Source organism: Ranitomeya imitator, chromosome 1, assembly GCF_032444005.1.
Source record: "Ranitomeya imitator isolate aRanImi1 chromosome 1, aRanImi1.pri, whole genome shotgun sequence".
Classification (NCBI taxonomy): domain Eukaryota; kingdom Metazoa; phylum Chordata; class Amphibia; order Anura; family Dendrobatidae; genus Ranitomeya; species Ranitomeya imitator.
This window is the reverse complement of record NC_091282.1, coordinates 769,008,124-769,028,771: the sequence shown is the minus strand read 5'-3', so window position 1 is coordinate 769,028,771 and position 20,648 is coordinate 769,008,124. Positions and strand designations below refer to the sequence as shown.

The 20,648-nt window shown below is 45.1% G+C and overlaps 1 protein-coding gene across 1 annotated transcript in view; it reads left to right on the top strand.

Moving 5' to 3' along the window:
- The window catches only part of RPS6KL1 (ribosomal protein S6 kinase like 1), a 61,114-nt gene that overhangs the window by 7,903 nt on the left and 32,563 nt on the right, over nt 1-20,648 (top strand). Inside the window, exon 2 of the mRNA XM_069735744.1 lies at nt 15,759-15,812. The gene's annotated coding sequence lies outside the window, so the exon portion shown is untranslated. The remainder of the gene's footprint in view (nt 1-15,758; nt 15,813-20,648) is intronic.

Sequence of the window (20,648 nt, the reverse complement as noted above, 5' to 3'; positions counted from 1 at the left end):
TTTAATACGCCCGATGGCCATTTTGAGTACCTGGTTATGCCATTCGGGCTTTCTAATGCTCCATCTGTGTTTCAGTCCTTTATGCATGACATCTTCCGAGAGTACCTGGATAGATTCATGATTGTATATTTGGATGATATTTTGGTCTTTTCGGATGATTGGGAGTCTCATGTGAAGCAGGTCAGAATGGTGTTCCAGGTCCTTCGTGCGAATTCCTTGTTTGTGAAGGGGTCGAAATGTCTCTTTGGGGTTCAGAAGGTTTCATTTTTGGGTTTCATTTTTTCCTCTTCTACTATCGAGATGGACCCTGTTAAAGTTCAGGCCATTTATGATTGGACTCAGCCGACATCTGTGAAGAGCCTGCAGAAGTTCCTGGGCTTTGCTAATTTTTACCGTCGCTTCATCGCTAATTTTTCTAGTGTTGTTAAACCATTGACTGATTTGACCAAGAAAGGTGCTGATGTGGTCAATTGGTCCTCGGCGGCTGTAGAGGCTTTTCAGGAGTTGAAGCGTCATTTTTCTTCTGCCCCTGTGTTGTGCCAGCCAGATGTTTCGCTCCCGTTTCAGGTCAAGGTTGATGCTTCTGAGATTGGAGCAGGGGCTGTTTTGTCGCAAAGAAGTTCTGATGGCTCGGTGATGCACCCTGCTTGTGCATTTGTATTGAGGCCTATTTAGACAGGTAAGCATCTTTGCCTGTTTTTGGTGTGTTTTTTCTTGAATGTGTCCTTTTTTGGTGTTTTTCATGTTAGAGTAGGACTGGCAATACGTAAGGACCCTTGGCGTGGGTTGCCAGCTTCCATATTATGGCCCTAATATCAACTAATACCTTACATATATTTATATGCTTTTTTGCACGTATTTTTTTTGCAGGGTGCAGCTGGGCCCAAATTGTTCTGTACACTGTGGCCTCTGTTCACACGGGATGCATTTTAGCACTGGGCAGCCCGCCATAGGGCGTCATTAATAGGCTGTAGCCAGATACTTTGTATTCCTTGTGTGAACACGCCACATACAGAGTATTTTATCTTAGTGCATTGGTGTACCACACGGCCAAACCCTTATTGAAGGCTGGCTGTTTCATTAGGTATTGCACCTGTGCATTTGCTATTTTGTTTGGGTCCGGTGCACCCTGCTTGTGCATTTGTATTGAGGCCTATTTAGACAGGTAAGCATCTTTGCCTGTTTTTGGTGTGTTTTTTGGCTCGGTGATGAAACCATGTGCCTTCTTTTCTAGAAAATTCTCGCCTGCTGAGCGTAATTATGATGTTGGCAATCGAGAGTTGTTGGCCATGAAGTGGGCATTCGAGGAGTGGCGACATTGGCTTGAAGGAGCCAAGCATCGCGTGGTGGTCTTGACGGATCACAAGAATTTGACTTATCTCGAGTCTGCCAAACGGTTGAATCCTAGACAGGCTCGATGGTCGCTGTTTTTCTCCCGTTTTGATTTTGTGGTTTCGTACCTTCCGGGCTCTAAGAATGTGAAGGCTGATGCCCTGTCAAGGAGTTTTGTGCCTGACTCTCCGGGTGTTCCTGAGCCGGCGGGTATTCTCAAAGAGGGGGTAATTTTGTCTGCCATCTCCCCTGATTTGCGGCGGGTACTGCAGAAGTTTCAGGTTGATAGACCTGACCGTTGTCCAGCGGAGAAACTGTTTGTCCCTGATAGATGGACTAGTAGAGTTATCTCTGAGGTTCATTGTTCGGTGTTGGCGGGTCATCCTGGAATCTTTGGTACCAGAGATTTGGTGGCTAGATCCTTTTGGTGGCCTTCTTTGTCACGGGATGTGCGTTCTTTTGTGCAGTCCTGTGGGATTTGTGCTCGGGCTAAGCCCTGCTGTTCTCGTGCCAGTGGGTTGCTTTTGCCCTTGCCGGTCCCGAAGAGGCCCTGGATGCATATTTCCATGGATTTTATTTCAGATCTCCCTGTCTCTCAAAGGATGTCGGTCATTTGGGTGGTTTGTGATCGCTTCTCTAAGATGGTCCATTTGGTACCCTTGTCTAAATTGCCTTCCTCCTCTAATTTGGTGCCATTGTTTTTCCAGCATGTGGTTCGTTTGCATGGCATTCCGGAGAACATCGTCTCGGACAGAGGTTCTCAGTTTGTTTCGAGGTTTTGGCGGTCCTTTTGTGCTAAGATGGGCATTGATTTGTCTTTTTCTTCGGCTTTCCATCCTCAGACAAATGGCCAAACCGAACGAACTAATCAGACTTTGGAAACATATCTGAGATGCTTTGTTTCTGCTGATCAGGATGATTGGGTGTCCTTCTTGCCTTTGGCTGAGTTCGCCCTTAATAATCGGGCCAGCTCGGCTACTTTGGTTTCGCCTTTTTTCTGTAATTCTGGTTTCCATCCTCGTTTCTCTTCAGGGCAGGTTGAGCCTTCGGACTGTCCTGGTGTGGATACTGTGGTGGACAGGTTGCAGCAGATTTGGACTCATGTGGTGGACAATTTGACATTGTCCCAGGAGAGGCTCAACGTTTCGCTAACTGCCGGTGCTGTGTTGGTCCCCGACTTCGTGTTGGGGATTTGGTTTGGTTGTCATCTCGTCATGTTCCTATGAAGGTTTCCTGTCCTAAGTTTAAGCCTCGTTTCATTGGGCCATATAAGATTTCTGAAGTTCTTAATCCTGTGTCATTTCATTTGGACCTTCCAGCTTCTTTTGCCATCCATAATGTGTTCCATAGGTCGTTATTGCGGAGATACGTGGCGCCTATGGTTCCCTCCGTTGATCCTCCTGCCCCGGTGTTGGTCGAGGGGGAGTTGGAGTATGTGGTGGAGAAGATTTTGGATTCTCGTATTTCGAGGCGGAAACTCCAGTACCTGGTCAAGTGGAAGGGTTATGGTCAGGAAGATAATTCCTGGGTTTTTGCCTCTGATGTTCATGCTGCCGATCTAGTTCGTGCCTTTCATTTGGCTCGTCCTGATTGGCCTGGGGGCTCTGGTGAGGGTTCGGTGACCCCTCCTCAAGGGGGGGGTACTGTTGTGAATTCTGTTTTCGAACTCCCTCCTGTGGTCATGAATGGTACTTCGGCGAGTTCTGTCCATGGACTCCCTCTGGTGGCTGTGAGTGGAGCTGCTGCTTCTGAGGTTCCTTCCACAGGTGACATAGTTTATTCTTTGGCTGGCTGTTCTATTTAACTCAGATCGTTACTCCATGCCAGCTGTCAATGTTCTTGTACTGGTTCAGGTCGCTCTTGGATCTTTCTGGTGACCTGTCTACTCCAGCAGAAGCTAAGTCCCTGCTAGTTAATTATTTGTTCATTGTTTCCTTGTCCAGTTGGCTATCATGATTTTGTCTTGCTAGCTGGAAGCTCTGGGATGCAGAGTGGCACCTCCGCACCGTGAGTCGGTGCGGAGGTCTTTTTGCACACTCTGCGTGGTTTTTTGTAGTTTTTTGTGCTGACCGCAAAGATACCTTTTCTATCCTCAGTCTGTTTAGTAAGTCTGGCCTCCCTTTGCTGAAACCTGTTTCATCTCTGTGTTTGTGACTTTCATCTTAACTCACAGTCAATATATGTGCGGGGCTGCCTTTTCCTTTGGGGAATTTCTCTGAGGCAAGGTAGGCTTTATTTTCTATCTTTAGGGCTAGTTAGCTCTTAGGCTGTGAAGAGGCGTCTAGGTCGTGTTAGGTACACTCCACGGCTATTTCTAGTTGTGTGATAGGATTAGGGGTTGCGGTCAGCAGAGTTCCCACTTCCCAGAGCTTGTCCTGTGTGAGTTTAAGCATCAGGTCGTTCCGGGTGCTCTTAACCACCAGATCCATAACAGTTTTGTTTATGTACTGTGTGACTTTACTTTAGTAAACTTTAGTTTCTCTATACCTGAAGTATCGGTGTAATCATGTCCTACGTGTCTCTTTCCTTGTCCACATGCTCAGCTACCACAGAACCCCGGTTGCTGCCCTCCTCTAGTTCGGGTAGGCCGGGTCCCCCTCTGTGGTTTAAAGGGTCCGTATTTCGTCCCCGGGGGACGCACGTCCCATGCCTTGAGGTTGGTCGGTATGGGGGCGTCTATGGGCTGGGCCGCTTCTGCGGCCGCAGCTGATCGTGATAAGGGGTCACTATAGTTATAGGGGACAGGGCTCCTTAGGAGAGGCATCACTATAGTTATAGGGCACGGGGCTCCTCTGGAGAGGGGTTACTATAGTTATAGGGCATGGGGCTTCTCAGGGGAGGGATCACTAAAGGTATTGAGCACGGGGATTCTTAGGAGAGGGCTCACCATAGTTATAGGGGACAGGGCTCCTTAGGAGAGGAGTCACTTTAGTTATAGGGCTCAGGGTTCCTCAGGAGAGGCGTTTGTTGACAGCTAAGTGTTGTGTTTTTTGGAGGCTAACACCCTCTTTATTGGCTGTCTTTTGAACCATCTATTTCTGGTTACCTGATTGTGCATGTGTACCAGCACCTACCGTTGGCTATCAGTGCTCACTGGTTATTGTCTGCATACTATTCCATCTAGTGTGCAATCGAGTGTATTTTTCTATTATTTTTTCTATTCTGGTATGGCATTTTGAAAACCACTGTGTGCTTATAGATATTAGCAGCTGTACTAAGATATATATAATATCATTGAAAATTTCTAATGCACTGACTATGACTACTGTTAATTTTTACCAGGGAGGTGCTGCCATGTACATGGTTTATTTAAGATTGAACCAGGTCATCTGTTAACTATATATCTTCCCTCCGTTATATCAAAATGCTATGAGCACATGATTTTTTTCACTCCTATAATTTTTTTTTAGCATTTTAAACGTCCTACACGGGACCCTAATGCAGGAGGTGGATATAATAATTTTTTGTGCACCTTAGTTTTTTCTTACCCTACGCTTTCTTTCATTTCTTTTACTTGCTCATTGTTTTCCCTCCTATAGTTTGTTAGTTACTTAACAGGGTGAGCAGGTGTTAGCCGCCGCGGAGTGGGGGCGCCAAATAATCTATCAGGGTGCCAACCTCCACTTTTAGGAAGGGACAGCAGGTAAGCGCAGGGTTACGGGTGTGAGGACAGGTGCACTAGCAGATTCATATATATTTTTTTCTGTTTTCACTGGGAAGTGGTATTTTTAAAGATTATTTGATTAAAAATATATTTTTAAGGGGACAATATGTTACACGGTTTTTGAATTTCCCTACTGTTTATCTTTTTTATTTTGACGCCTTTCCTCAGGAGTGGGGTCACTAAAGCTATAGGGCTCAAGGTTCCTCAGGAGAGGAGCATCACTGAAGTTATAGGGCACAGGGCTCCTCTGGAGAGGGGTCACTATAGTTTTAGGGTTCCTCAGGAGAGGGTTCACTATAGTTCTAGGGCACAGTGCTCCTCAGGAGCGGGTTCACCATAGTTATATGGCTCAGGGCTCCTCAGGAGAGGGGTCACTATAGTTATAGGGCACGGTGCCACTCAGGAGAGGGGTCACTATTGTTACTGGGCATGGGGCTCATCAGGAGAGAGGTCACTATCGTTACAGGGCACAGGGCTCCTCAGGAGAGTGGTCACTATTATGCTGTCCTCATACGCGTTAGCATGGTGTGTAATGAGACATGTAGCTAAACCCGTCTTAAGAGGCTGTAAAATTGTAATCTTCTTTTATTGATTGTAGATGTGACAGGAAGGGATGAAACTATAAGATGCAATAACAGGAGCATTTCAGAATATATAACTGTACAGTGCATAAAATACAGATTGTCTGCAATACACACTAACATGAGGTAATATACAAGGAGCTGATTGCCTCTCTAATACAGCAAATATGCTTATAAACACAGGACTGTAACACGCAGATAGTGGCTTACCAACTATGCTTAAAGCAGACTGCTTACAAGGAGCATGACAGAAAAACAAATGATGTAGTTTCACCTGAAGAGCATACAGGAACAATGTCTGCTGTTCCTTTCAGTGTCATAAAGAGACCACAATACAACAGGAACAATTCCACAATGCAGTAGGAACATCCCATAATACATTGCAAACTGCACCAAAATGCATACACCAAATCGGCAGCAGATGGTGCTGTTACCTTACAATATAAAAATATAGGAAGGATAAGTTATATACAATATATATATGTATATGTATATATATATATATATATATATATATATATATATATATATATATTATTAAAACCAAGTGTTTGGGCAACGTTTCGGCTCTGAATGAGCCTTTCTCAAGCAGTGGGTGTTTCCCCAAAGTGCATATATATAGGCATTTCTACAATCCTCAATTACAGCCAATCATATTATATATTACATAAAGTGCAGTACATATACAGTAATCTGAGTGCATTAAAGCTTATTGCCATCTGCTAAAGTTCACATAAAGTGCATATGTGCCAACAAAAGTGTTATGAGTGTTCGCATACATATTATACTCTTTATCACGTAATCTGTCGCACATTCTACTGTCCAATTGATCATAATATTCATAATGTGTTTCCACTTACCCTTTGGGATACATGTTGTTCATGGAGGACGCCATGTACGCTACTCAGCTTTCTATCAAGCTTACTGCGCATGTCCAAGTGCGTCATCACTGTGAAATGGGTTACAGGCCAATCATCTACTCTGTGTGGCATTTTTTGGATAGCGCATGCGCATAAGCACAGTATACCGCCATATTTGTTGTGGCATACTGAATTATCTTATTATTTAATATTTAACCCCTTTACCCCCAAGGGTGGTTTGCACGTTATGGACCGGGCCAATTTTTACAATTCTGACCACTGTCTCTTTATGAGGTTATAACTCTGGAACGCTTCAACGGATCCCGGTGATTCTGACATTGTTTTCTCGTGACATATTGTACTTCATGATAGTGGTAAAATTTCTTTGATATTACCTGCGTTTATTTGTGAAAAAAACGGAAACATGGCGAAAAGTTTGAAAATTTCGCAATTTTCCAACTTTGAATTTTTATGCAATTAAATCACAGAGATATGTCACACAAAATACTTAATAAGTAACATTTCCCACATGTCAACTTTACATCAGCACAATTTTGGAACCAAAATTTTTTTTTGTTAGGGAGTTATAAGGGTTAAAAGTTGACCAGCAATTTCTCATTTTTACAACACCATTTTATTTTAGGGACCACATCTCATTTGAAGTCATTTTAAGGGGTCTATATGATAGAAAATACCCAAGTGTGACACCATTCTAAAAGCTGCACCCCTCAAGGTTCTCAAAACCACATTCAAGAAGTTTATTAACCCTTCAGGTGTTTCACATGAATTTTTGGAATGTTTAAATAAAAATTAACATTTAACTTTTTTTCACAAAAAAATTTACTTCAGCTCCAATTTGTTTTATTTTGCCAAGAGTTACAGGAGAAAATGGACCCCAAACCTTGTTGTACAATTTGTCCTGAGTACGCCAATACCCCATAAGTGGAGGTAAACCACTGTTTGGGCGCATGACAGAGCTTGGAAGCGAAGGAGCGCCATTTGACTTTTTAATGCAAAATTGACTGGAATTGAGATGGGACGCCATGTTGCGTTTGGAGAGCCACTGATGTGCCTAAACATTGAAACCCCCCACAAGTGACACCATTTTGGAAAGTAGACCCCCTAAGGAACTTATCTAGAGGTGTGGTGAGCACTTTGACCCACCAAGTGCTTCACAGAAGTTTATAATGCAGAACCGTAAAAATAAAAAATATTTTTTTTCCACAAAAATTATATTTTCGCCCCCAATTTTTTATTTTCCCAATGGTAAGAGAAGAAATTGGAACCAAAAAGTTGTTGCACAATTTGTCCTGAGTACTCTGATACCTCATATGTGGGGGTAAACCACTGTTTGGGCGCATGGGAGACCTCGGAAGGGAAGATGCGCCGTTTGACCTTTCAATGCAAAATTGATAGGAATTGAGATGGGACGCCATGTTGCGTTTGAAGAGCCACTGATGTGCCTAAACATTGAAACCCCCCACAAGTGACACCATTTTGGAAAGTAGACCCCCTAAGGAACTTATCTAGAGGTGTGGTGAGCACTTTGACCCACCAAGTGCTTCACAGAAGTTTATAATGCAGAACCGTAAAAATAAAAAATAATTTTTGTGAAAAAAAAAAAAGATCTTTTCGCCCCCAATTTTTTATTTTCCCAATGGTAAGAGAAGAAATTGGAACCAAAAAGTTGTTGTACAATTTGTCCTTAGTACGCTGATACCCCATATGTGGGGGTAAACCACTGTTTGGGCGCAAGTAACACCATTTTGGAAAGTAGACCCCCTAAGGAACTTATCTAGATGTGTGGTGAGCACTTTGACCCACCAAGAGCTTCACAGAAGTTTATAATGCAGAGCCGTAAAAATAAAACAAAATTTTTTTCCCACAAATATTATTTTTTAGCCCCCAGTTTTGTATTTTCCCGAGGGTAACAGGAGAAATTGGACCCCAAAATTTGTTGTGCAATTTGTCCTGAGTGCGCTGATACCCCATATGTTATGTGGGGGGGAACCACCGTTTGGGCGCATGGGAAGGCTCGGAAGGGAAGGAGCGCCATTTGAAATACAGACTTAGATGGAATGGTCTGCAGGCGTCACATTGCGTTTGCAGAGCCCCTAATGTACCTAAACAGTAGAAACCCCCCACAAGTGACCCCATATTGGAAACTAGACCCCCCCACGAACTTATCTAGATGTGTTGTGAGAACTTTGAGCCGTGAAAATTAAAAGTTGTTGTCCAATTTGTCCTGAGTACGCTGATACCCCATATGTTGGGGTAAACTCCTGTTTGGGCACACGGGAGAGCTCGGAATGGAAGGAGCACTGTTTTACTTTTTCAACGCAGAATTGGCTGGAATTGAGATCGCTTGCCATGTCGCGTTTGGAGAGCCCCTGATATGTCTAAACAGTGGAAACCCCCCAATTATAACTGAAACCCTAATCCAAACACACTCCTAACCCTAATTCCAACTGTAACCCTAACCACACCTCTAACCCAGACACACCCCTAACCCTAATCCCAACCCTATTCCCAACCGCAAATGTAATCCTAACCCTAACTTTAGCCCCAACCCTAACCCTAACTGTAGCCTTAACCCTAACTGTAGCCTTAACCCTAGCCCTAACCCTAGCCCTAATGGGAAAATGGAAATAAATACATTTTTTAAATTTTTTTATTTTTCCCTAACTAAGGGGGTAATGAAGGGGGGTTTGATTTACTTTTATAGTGGGTTTTTTAGCGGATTTTTATGATTGGCAGCCGTCACTCCCTGAAAGACGCTTTTTATTGCAAAAAATATTTTTTGCGTTACCACATTTTGAGAGCTATAATTTTTCCATATTTGAGTCCACAGAGTCATGTGAGGTCTTGTTTTTTGCGGGACGAGTTGACGTTTTTATTGGTAACACTTTCGGGCACGTGCCATTTTTTGATCGCTTTTTATTCCGATTTTTGTGAGGCAGAATTAGCAAAAACCAGCTATTCATGAATTTCTTTTGGGGGAGGCGTTTATACCGTTCCGCGTTTGGTAAAATTGATAAAGCAGTTTTATTCGTCGTACGATTACAGCGACACCTCATTTATATCATTTTTTTAATGTTTTGGCGCTTTTATACGATAAAAACTATTTTATAGAAAAAATAATTATTTTTGCATCGCTTTATTCTGAGGACTATAACTTTTTTATTTTTTTGCTGATGTTGCTGTATGGCGGCTCGTTTTTTGCGGGACAAGATGACGCTTTCAGCGGTACCATGGTTATTTATATCTGTCTTTTTGATCGCGTGTTATTCCACTTTTTGTTCGGCGGTATGACAATAAAGCATTGTTTCTTGCCTCGTTTTTTTTTTTCTTTCTTACGGTGTTTACTGAAGGGGTTAACTAGTGGGCCAGTTTTATAGGTCGGGTCGTTACGGACGCGGCGATACTAAATATGTGTACTTTTATTGTTTTGTTTTTTTTTATTTAGATAAAGAAATGTATTTATGGGAATAATATTTTTTTTTTTTCATTATTTAGGATTTTTTTTTTTTTACACACTTGTAAAAAAATTTTTTAACTTTTTTACTTTGTCCCAGGGGGGTACAATACAGATCGGTGATCTGCCAGTTTGCACAGCACTCTGACAGATCACCGATCTGTCAAACAGCGCTGCAGCGTTACCAAGTGCCTGCTCTAAGCAGGCACTTGGTACGCCACCTCCCTCCCTGCAGGACCCGGATCCGCGGCCATCTTGGATCCGGGATTTGCTGCAGGGAGGAAGGTAGGAGACCCACGGAGCAACGCGATCACATCGCGTTGCTGCGGGGGTCTCAGGGAAGCACGCAGGGAGCCCCCTCCCTGCACGATGCTTCCCTGCACCGCCGGCACATCGCGATCATGTTTGATCGCGGTGTGCCGGGGGTTAATGTGCCGGGGGCGGTCCGTGACCGCTCCTGGCACATAGTGCCGGATGTCAGCTGCGATAAGCAGCTGACACCCGGCCGCGATCGGCCGCGCTCCCCCCGTGAGCGCGGCCGATCGCCTATGACGTACTATTCCGTCCTTGGGAAGTAAAGCCCACCCCACATGGACGGAATAGTACGTCTAATGGCAGAAAGGGGTTAAAGAGCTTCCACGGCGCACTGAATTTAAAATACATAGGGTTATTTAAAGCTAGGTATATATCTCTTATCTAATCAGTGTAGTTGGGATCCGGGAGTGGCAGTATGTTGCTGTTATCTTAGATTTAGAGATACTATGTTATTCGTTTAATTATGGATATCCCTAATTTTATAAATTTGTTTTTTTAGGTACATTGCTGTCCATCAGTATGAAATACCTACCTTGGGAGAACATACTAACATGGAGGACGGAGATTTTTTTAGAAAGAAAGAAGAAATTGTCCCATAAAAGAAATACATGAAAAATATAGTAATCATTTTTTTATGTTATTGAGTAAATTTTGATTTTTTTATGTGAATGAATTAAAGGCCAAGTTATTAATAAACCAAAATATTGGAATATTGAGCAAAAGGAACATCTGCGTTTGCTATTTTGTCTAACAGCATGCGATTAACTGGAACAATGGTGCAACTGCCTTTAGCTGTCACAATTGAGGCATTTTGACCCGGAGGGGTTAATTGCAGCATTTGGGCACTATTTGACTCCTCAAGATAGCCTGAACAAGGTGTCGTCCGGAGCATCAGGGCGGGATTATGCACCATAAGTAGTCCATACGGTATGTAGCGCAGCGCATGGTTTAAATTTGGATTATCTGAAAAAAGAATAATGGATGGTTCTGTGTGGGATTATATCCCAAGAGATATGAGGGCATAGAGTGCCGCAGTAAGGGCGCGTGGAAGCCCTTTAAATATTAAATAATAAGAGATAATTCAGTATGTCACAACAAATATGGCGGTATACTATGCTTATGCGCATGCGCTATCCAAAAAAATGCAACACAGAGTAGATGATTGGCCTGTAACCCATTTCACAACAATGACGCGCTTGGACATGTGCAGTAAGCTTGATAGAACGCTGTGTAGCGTACATGGCATCCTCCATGAACAACGTGTATCCCAAAGGGTAAACGGAAACACATTATGAATATTATGATCAATTGGACAGTAGAATGTGCGATCGATTAAGTGATAAAGAGTATAATATGTATACGAACACATGAGCACATAACACTTTTGTTGGCACAGATGTGGAGCGCCCCCCCCCCCCCCCGTGTAGGGCAATGGGGCACTCGGAGCCGGGTCCTTCGGTTCTCAGTGGGGATATCACGGTGGCTGACCCTGTCCGTGGCCCAAGGGGAACGTCTGTTGAAAATGAGGGGAAGGTCTTTAAAGGGATAATGTTCGTGACACCACCTGTGCTATTTGGTCAGGGTGACCGACGCTGCTTAGGGGTCCGCTGGGGTGATGTTATGGCAGCTAGATGGTATACCTTCCCACAGGTGAAGTGTATCCCCAGGGCTTCCCAGAGTGCAGCCTCTTTACCTTTACTGAAGGCTTCAGCATCCACAGTCCAGGGTACGGACCACGGGGTCGGCAGAGTCTGGCTGGTCTGAAGGCAAATCCAGAGTCCCCTTATCCAGGTGGAATTCAATAGCCTTCCTTTAGCGCCTGAGTGTTGTAATTCCTCCCTGCTGAGCAACTCGGTGAGGTCCTCACAACTGTTGTAGGTGTTAAATCTCTTCCTCTCTGTTCCCCTGACAGATAGGACAAACATGTATGACTGGTGGCCTGAGGCTTTTTATAGGGACCCTAGAGATGCCCCGGCCCCCACAAGTTGCCACCGTGCCTCCTGGGTATATGGTCGAGCAGCCAACGTGGAATCAACTGTCCTGCCAGCCTCTGAAGTAAAGCATAGAGATCCTTACTTCCTTGGTGTTCTGGCTACCGGTACTGCGCTTCAGAAGGAGGCAGCCTGCTTCTAGCTGGTCTCTCTCTGATGTTCCTCTCCTTTTGCTATGACTTTGTTTATCACTCACTGCAACACAATTCCTTCCAATATCTCTTTCTTGCGATGCTGCCGCATGGGATGCAGGCGCAGCTCCGTGTACCCTCACCTTCCGCAGGCCGCAGTCTGGAGCTGGCTGGAACCCACTCCAACCAGCCTCTGCCAAACTCGGTCGGGGCTGACTGACTAAATTCCTAACCAACCCACCAGTTTTACCCAAGTGTGAGGAGCGCCCTAATAGATAGAAGCATGGCTCCCCCTGGCGGCCTGGAGTGTGAAGTGTGTTTTGTGGTTGTGATACCTGGACAGAAGATCTCCTTCATTGCCTTCAGACGTAACATCACTCCCCCTGGTGGAAGAATAACATTACTGCAAAAACCAGGACTCTGGGGCACTGCAGATGCACTTTATGCGAACTTTAGCAAATAGCAATAATCTGTAATGCACTCAGATTACTGTACATGTACCGCACTTTATATAATGTATAATATGATTGGCTGTATTTGAGGATTGTAGAAATATATATATATATATATATATATATATATATATATATATATATATATATATATATATATATATATACGCACACTTTGGGGAAACACCCACTGCTTGAGAAAGGCTCATTCAGAACCGAAACGTTGCCCAGACATGTGGGTTTAATAAATCCTGCACATTTTTTCAAAGGATATGGAGTGCTGCCTACTTTTTTGAATTTTGTAAACTTTGGACAATCAATGGACAGGTTGCCTGGGGTGCCATGCACCTGAAGATAAGTAAAAAATATTTTTTGTGCTGTTCTTATTTTTTATTAATAAATATATACACACACACACATGTAATAACTGTGAGGCACAAAATGGCTAAACTTTAGACAGCAAATTTACTGCTAGGACAGAAAACTTTCCGCTTGATGTTAACTGAAGTCACGATTGTGTTTATTGGACGAGAACAGCAGAACGAGTTCCCCTACTGGCCTGAGGAACAATTTGGTCTCATCTTGTTTCCCTATTTTTACTTCTACCTTACGTACAATTCCGTCTTTACTAGGGAATGTCTGAGTAATGAGACCTAATGGCCATTCATTTCTCCGAGACTGACAGTCTGGCGTTTATGATGGCTGACACTTCTGCCATGAAACTTGTCAAGCTTTCGTGCATCAGTCTTGCAGATCCTTCTTGTAAGAAGATTGAATCAAGGATTCTCTTTGTGACACCTATCATTCTCTCCCATACACCTCCCATGTGTGAAGAATGTGGTGGGTTGAAAGTCCAAGTACACCCATGTACACTTAGTTATTTTTCTACATCATTCACATCCAAGTTGGAAGAGAGTTTCAGTTCTTTTGCTGCTTCGACAAATTTCGTGCCTCGGTCAGAACGAATATATTTGACGTTCCTCTGATGGCAATGAAACACCGGAGAGCATTTATGAAGCATTAAGTGTCCATAGATTCGATTACCTCTATGTGGACGGCTCTTATGCATAGACAAGAGAAACATAATCACCCATCATTTCCCGTTCACGTGGCCTCCTCTGGTTTGTCGGACAACCACAGACCAAGGACCAAACACATCTATACCAACGTTGGTGAAAAGTGGATCTGTGCTAAACCGGTCATATGGAAGATCCGCCATCTACGGAATCTGCGAAATACCACAAAGTTTCTTGCAAATAACAGTTAAAGATGAATCTGCACACATCTTTTAGCTCCAACTATCCACAGACCAGATGTTCTTAAGGCTCCCTCTGTGAACATACGACCTTAGTGATTTGTCCGCTCGTGGTAATGTTGAACAAGCAGAGTAGTTATGTGGTGTTGTCCAGGAACTATCACAGGATGCTTCTCTGCAGAATCTCTGTTTGCCTCTTTAAGGCATCCTCCTATTCTTAAGAGACCATCTCCATCGATGACTGGGTCGAGTTTCCTCAGAACACTATCTTTTGCCATTGGTCTTTGGTTGGTTACACAGTCGATTACTTTGGCATAGTTTTCTCACTTTACTGCTCGGATAATTACATTCTTTGATTGCTCTAGATCGAGAGCTGTGTGGACGTGTTTACAATGGTGCCAGCCTGCTCAGCTTCCCTTTTTTGTTGGTGAGGTTATCTTGTACGACTGAGCTTTGTGGGTGAGACAGGCGATGGCATGAACAAGTGAATTCCAAGTAGAGAACCTACTGAATCGCTGGAATCCCAAGTGGCGGTTCAAAGTTTCCGTATGTAACGCAGACATTTGAGGGCATATTTCAACATCAGCATGTGGATTTAGGCTGGTTTCACACTTGCGTTTCAAAATGCATGCGTTTTTTAATAAACCGCATGTTGAAAAAACGCATGTAAACGCGTGCAAACGCTGCGTTTTTTGGACACTTGCGTTTTTGCATGTGGTGAAAAAAACGCTGCGTTTTGATGCGTTTACATGCGTTTTTTCATGCGTTTGCGTTTTTTAAACGCATGCAGATAAATGTGTGACAGCTGCCAATCATCAAAATAAAGTAAAAAACCCACTATAAGCAGAAAGAGCTAGGGTTAGGGGTAGGGTTAGGGATCCTAACCCTACCCCTAAAGGGATCCTAACCCTACCCCTAATCTTACCCCTAACCCTACCCTTAAAGGGATTAGGGTTAGGGGTAGGGGTAGGGTTAGGATCCCTTTATCAATTTTATGGTGTGGGGTGGTTTATCAGTGTGTTTTTTTGTTTAAAAAAAAAACCACCGCATGCGTTTTTAACGCATGTGGTTAAAAACGCATGCGTTTACATAGACAGCAATGCATTTTTTTGCCGCAAAAAACCCCGAAAAAAACGCATGCTTTTTTTGCAGCAAAAAAAACGCCGCTAAAAATACTACATGTTGCATTTCTGCAACACAACGCATGCAGAAAAAAAACGCATGCGTTGCAAAAACGCGTCAAAACGCATACAAAAAAAGCATGCGTTTTTAATGTTAAATATAGGGAAAAAACGCATGCGTCTTTTTGCGTTTTTTACCGCAAAAACGCAAAAAAAAGCGCAAATGTGAAACCACCCTTACTAGTTCAAATAAGGCCGTTTCTGTCATGTTAGGCAATGGTCTATACAAAAACTCAGGGCCTGTAAACCAAATGGTGTCTTTGAGGCGATTAGTAGCAACAAATCTATTAGCCTGGTCCGTAGGGTTGAGATGTGTAGGCACGTATTTCCGTTGTTCAGGTGAGTTAGACCTTCTCATTCTGTGCACTCTGTTGCTAGGCAAGCATTGTCTTTGAGGCTTGAAGGGTCAAGGTGCAATCCAGCTCTTAGTTCTCTCGTGCACCATTCCTTGCTCCATCATCTCTAGGAACAGTCTATCCTCAAATTACATTGGTGTATGATTGTCTTCTTTTGTCTTGCAGAAGACCGTACACCCAAGGTGATCTTGGTCGCCATCCAAGATGCAATCATCTCAGGTATGACCCGTTAAGATACTTGGTGCTGAAATGTGTGGCACTTCCTTTATGAAGCAGTGATTTTCACATGGTGGAAGGAGAGATGGACGTCCATTCTCGAGTGTACTAGTAAGCATGTTGTTAACCATTGTCGGTTTGTGTGCACCTTCTAAACAGACCACTCCTACAATGACCCACTCAAGGTAGAGTCTCTGTGCATATGGAGCATTGTGTGAGCCATTGATCTGTTGTCTAACTTTGTGGACTCAAAGAATATCTCTCCTAAGGAGCAAGACTATTTGAGCCTCTGGGTCAAGGCTGGGAATCAGGCGTTCTATACACTTCAGATGAGGATGATGGGATGCCACTTCAGGCGTAGGTATCTCTGACCTGTTGTCAGGAATCTGGTTACATTCCAATATGGTTGGTAAGGGCAGACACATTTGGCCATCTATAGACTTGACTACGTAGCCTGTTGATCTCCTACCAGCTGTCTCTACAATACTGGTACAAGTTTTTGAGGAGTAGGGGGCACTGGGTCCTCTGATGTTAAAGCTATCAAAGAAGGCAGACTTTGCTAATGACTTTTTACTCTGATCATCTAAAATCACGTATACTTTGATGGCTTTGTCCTTTCCGTCTGCTGGGTAGACTCTCACTAGGGAAATTTTAGAGCAGGACTTGCCTCCTATGAGGTTTCCAAAAACTTCTGTACACTTAGAAGTTATTGCTGGAGTGTCAGTATTTGAGTCCTTCAGCTCCCCACTATGCTCTTGGACTTGGGGGAGAGTCTCCGATGGTGGTCCAGGGTTTAGAGCTGAATTATGTTCGGTGGTGTCACATTCGGCACACTTTGCACTAACCTCACAGTCCCTGGTGAAGTGGGATGTTGAAGAGCAGCATTTGTAGCAAATGTGGTTCTCCTTAAGGAAGGCCTTTTGTTCTTCCAATGACTTTTCTCTGAAAGCTCTGCACTTAAGTAAGGAATGTGGCTTCATGTTTAAGGGACACTGTCTGCTTGGGTCCTTGGATTTGTCTTCTCTTTCTCCTTGACGGGAGTTGACCTGTTTGTGAACTGAACCTGTGGAGGAAACGTTAGTTTTGTGGACCTCTAAAGTTGTTTTACGAGGTTTTCTAACAGAGGTATTGGCATACCTCCCAACCGTCCCTCATTGTGCGGGACTGCCCCGGATTTCATGCTTGTCCCGACTGTCCTGCACGGGACGCAGAGCTTCCCGCAGACAGAACAGGAGAAGCTGCTGTCACACGCCCCTTTTGTTAGGCCACGCCCCTTCCCCGTTGGTGTGTTCCTGAGTCTTCCAGTGTACCGCAGCCTCACAGTTCAGAGAGAGGGGACACCTGAGGTGACATAACACAGCCGGACACAGCCTGGGTGCCTGCGGCAATGTAAGCAGCAGACCATGAGTGGACTGGAGGCGCTAATGGGACAGATGCAGATCAGTGAGTAGTGGATGTCACAGAGATGACTCACTCAGTCCAGTGCATTGTGGAGGAGGAGCAGCTGCAGCTCCCTGGGAGATAGTGACAACACTAATCAATGTGGCTGCTTTTTTTCCCCAGGCATAAAAGGGCTAAAGGTACCGTCACACTAGACGATATCGCTAGCGATCCGTGACGTTGCAGCGTCCTGGCTAGCGATATCGTCCAGTGTGACAGGCAGCAGCGATCAGGCCCCTGCTGTGATATCGCTGGTCGGGGAAGAAAGTCCAGAACTTTGTTTCGTCGCTGGATCTCCCGCTGACATCGCTGAATCGGCGTGTGTGACGCCGATTCAGCGATGTCTTCGCTGGTAACCAGGGTAAACATTGGGTTACTAAGCGCAGGGCCGCGCTTAGTAACCCGATGTTTACCCTGGTTACCATCGTTAAAGTAAAAAAAACAACCACTACATACTTACCTACCGCTGTCTGTCCCCGGCGCTCAGCTTCTCTGCTCTGGCTGTGAGCGCCGGGCAGCCGGAAAGCAGAGCGGTGACGTCACCGCTCTGCTTTCCGGCCGCTGTGCTCACAGCCAGAGCAGAGAAGCTGAGCGCCGGGGACAGACAGCGGTAGGTAAGTATGTAGTGGTTGTTTTTTTTACTTTAACGATGGTAACCAGGGTAAACATCGGGTTACTAAGCGCGGCCCTGCGCTTAGTAACCCGATGTTTACCCTGGTTACCAGCATCGTTAGTCGCTGGAGAGCTGTCTGTGTGACAGCTCTCCAGCGACCAAACAGCGACGCTGCAGCGATCCGGATCGTTGTCGGTATCGCTGCAGCGTCGCTTAGTGTGACGGTACCTTAAGTCTAAGCCCCTATGACAGTCAGTCACTGTATCATCATGTGCTAATTACAAGCTGCAGCTCCGCTCGGTACACACACGCGGCTGAGGCTCCGCTCAGTACACTTCGTACACAGACACACACGCGGCTCCGCTCAGTGCACCTCGTACACACACACACGCGCCTCCGCTCGGTGCACCTCGTACACACATGCGGCTCCGCTCGGTGCACCTCGTACACACACGCGGCTCGGTGCATCTCGTACACACACGTGGCTCCGCTCGGTGCACCTCGTACACACACGCGGCTCGGCTTGGTGCATCTCGTACACACACGCGGCTCCGCTCGGTGCACCTCGTACATGCACGCGGCTCCGCTCGGTGCACCTCGTACTGTGAAAGGTGTACAGAGCGGAGTCGTGTGTAAGAGGTGTACGGAGCCATGTGTACGAGGTGTACGGAGCCGTGTGTATGTGTACGAGGTGTATGGAGCACGGCCGCGTGTGTACGAGGTGTACGGAGCGGAGCAGCATGTGAAAGGTGTACGGAGCGGAGTCGTGTGTAAGAGATGTATGGAACCGTGTGTACGAGCTGTACGGAGTACAGCCGCGTGTGTACGAGGTGTACGGAGCGAAGCAGCGTGTGAAAGGTGTACGGAGCGGAGTCGTGTGTGTAAGAGGCGTGCGGATCAGAGCAGAGTGTGAAAGGTGTATGGAGCGGAGCCACGTGTGTACGAGGTGTATGGAGCGGAGCCACGTGTGTACGAGGTGTACAGAGCAGAGCCACGTGTGTATGAGGTGTGCGGAGCAGAGCCATGCGTGCACAAAGTATACGGAGCGGTGTACGGAGTAGTGCCGTGTGTATGAGATGTATGGAGAGGAGCCGTATGTGTATGAGGTGTACGCAGCGGAGCCGTGTGTGTGCAAGGTATACGGAGCGGAGCAGCGTGTGCAATGTGTATGGAACGGAGCGGTGTGTGTACGAGGTGTACGGAGTAGTGCCGTGTGTACGAGATGTATGGAGCGGAAGCGTGTGTGTATGAGGTGTATGGAGCGGAGCCGAATGTGTACAAGGTGTACGGAGCGGAGCTGAATGTGTACGAGGTGTAAGGAGCGGAGCCGTGTGTGTATGAGATGTATGGAGTGGAGCCGTGTGTACAGAGCGGAGCCGTGTGTGCAAAGTGTACGGAGCGCAGCCGCGTGTGTAGGAGTAGCGATGTGTGGCCATTATACGGTACGAAGTATCATGTGCGGCCAATATACAGTATGGAGCATCATGTGCAGTCATTATACAGTATGGAGCATCATGTGTGGCCATTATACAGTATGGAGCATCATGTACGGTCATTATACAGTATGGAGCATCATGTTCGGCCAATATACAGTATGGAGCATCATGTGTGGCTATTATACAGTATGGAGCATCATGTGTGGCTATTATACAGTATGGAGCATCATGTGTGGCTATTATACAGTATGGAGCATCATGTGCGGTCATTATACAGTATGGAGCATCATGTGCGGCCATTATACAGTATGGAGCATCATGTGTGGCTATTACACAGTATGGAGCATCATGTGTGGCTATTATACAGTATGGAGCATCATGTGTGGCTATTATACAGTATGGAGCATCATGTGCGGTCATTATACAGTATGGAGCATCATGTGCGGCCATTATACAGTATGGAGCATCATGTGCGGTCATTACACAGTATGGAGCATCATGTGCGGCCATTATAGAGTATGGAGCATCATGTGCGGCCATTATGCAGTATGGAGCATCATTTGCAGTCATTATACAGTATGGAGCATCATGTACGGCCATTATACAGTATGGAGCATCATGTTCGGCCAATATACAGTATGGAGCATCATGTGTGGCTATTATACAGTATGGAGCATCATGTGTGGCTATTATACAGTATGGAGCATCATGTGTGGCTATTATACAGTATGGAGCATCATGTGTGGCTATTATACAGTATGGAGCATCATGTGTGGCCATTATACAGTATGGAGCATCATGTACGGTCATTATACAGTATGGAGCATCATGTGTGGCCAATATACAGTATGGAGCATCATGTGTGGCTATTATACAGTATGGAGCATCATGTGTGGCCAATATACAGTATGGAGCATCATGTGTGGCTATTATACAGTATGGAGCATCATGTGTGGCTATTATACAGTATGGAGCATCATGTGCGGTCATTATACAGTATGGAGCATCATGTGCGGCCATTATACAGTATGGAGCATCATGTGCGGTCATTATACAGTATGGAGCATCATGTGCGGCCATTATACAGTATGGAGCATCATGTGCGGCCATTATGCAGTATGGAGCATCATGTGCGGCGATTATACAGTATGGAGCATCATGTGCGGCCATTATACAGTATGGAGCATCATGTGCGGCCATTATACAGTATGGAGCATCATGTGCGGCCATTATACAGTATGGAGCATCATGTGCGGCGATTATACAGTATGGAGCATCATGTGCGGCCATTATACAGTATGGAGCATCATGTGCGGCCATTATACAGTATGGAGCATCATGTGCGGCGAT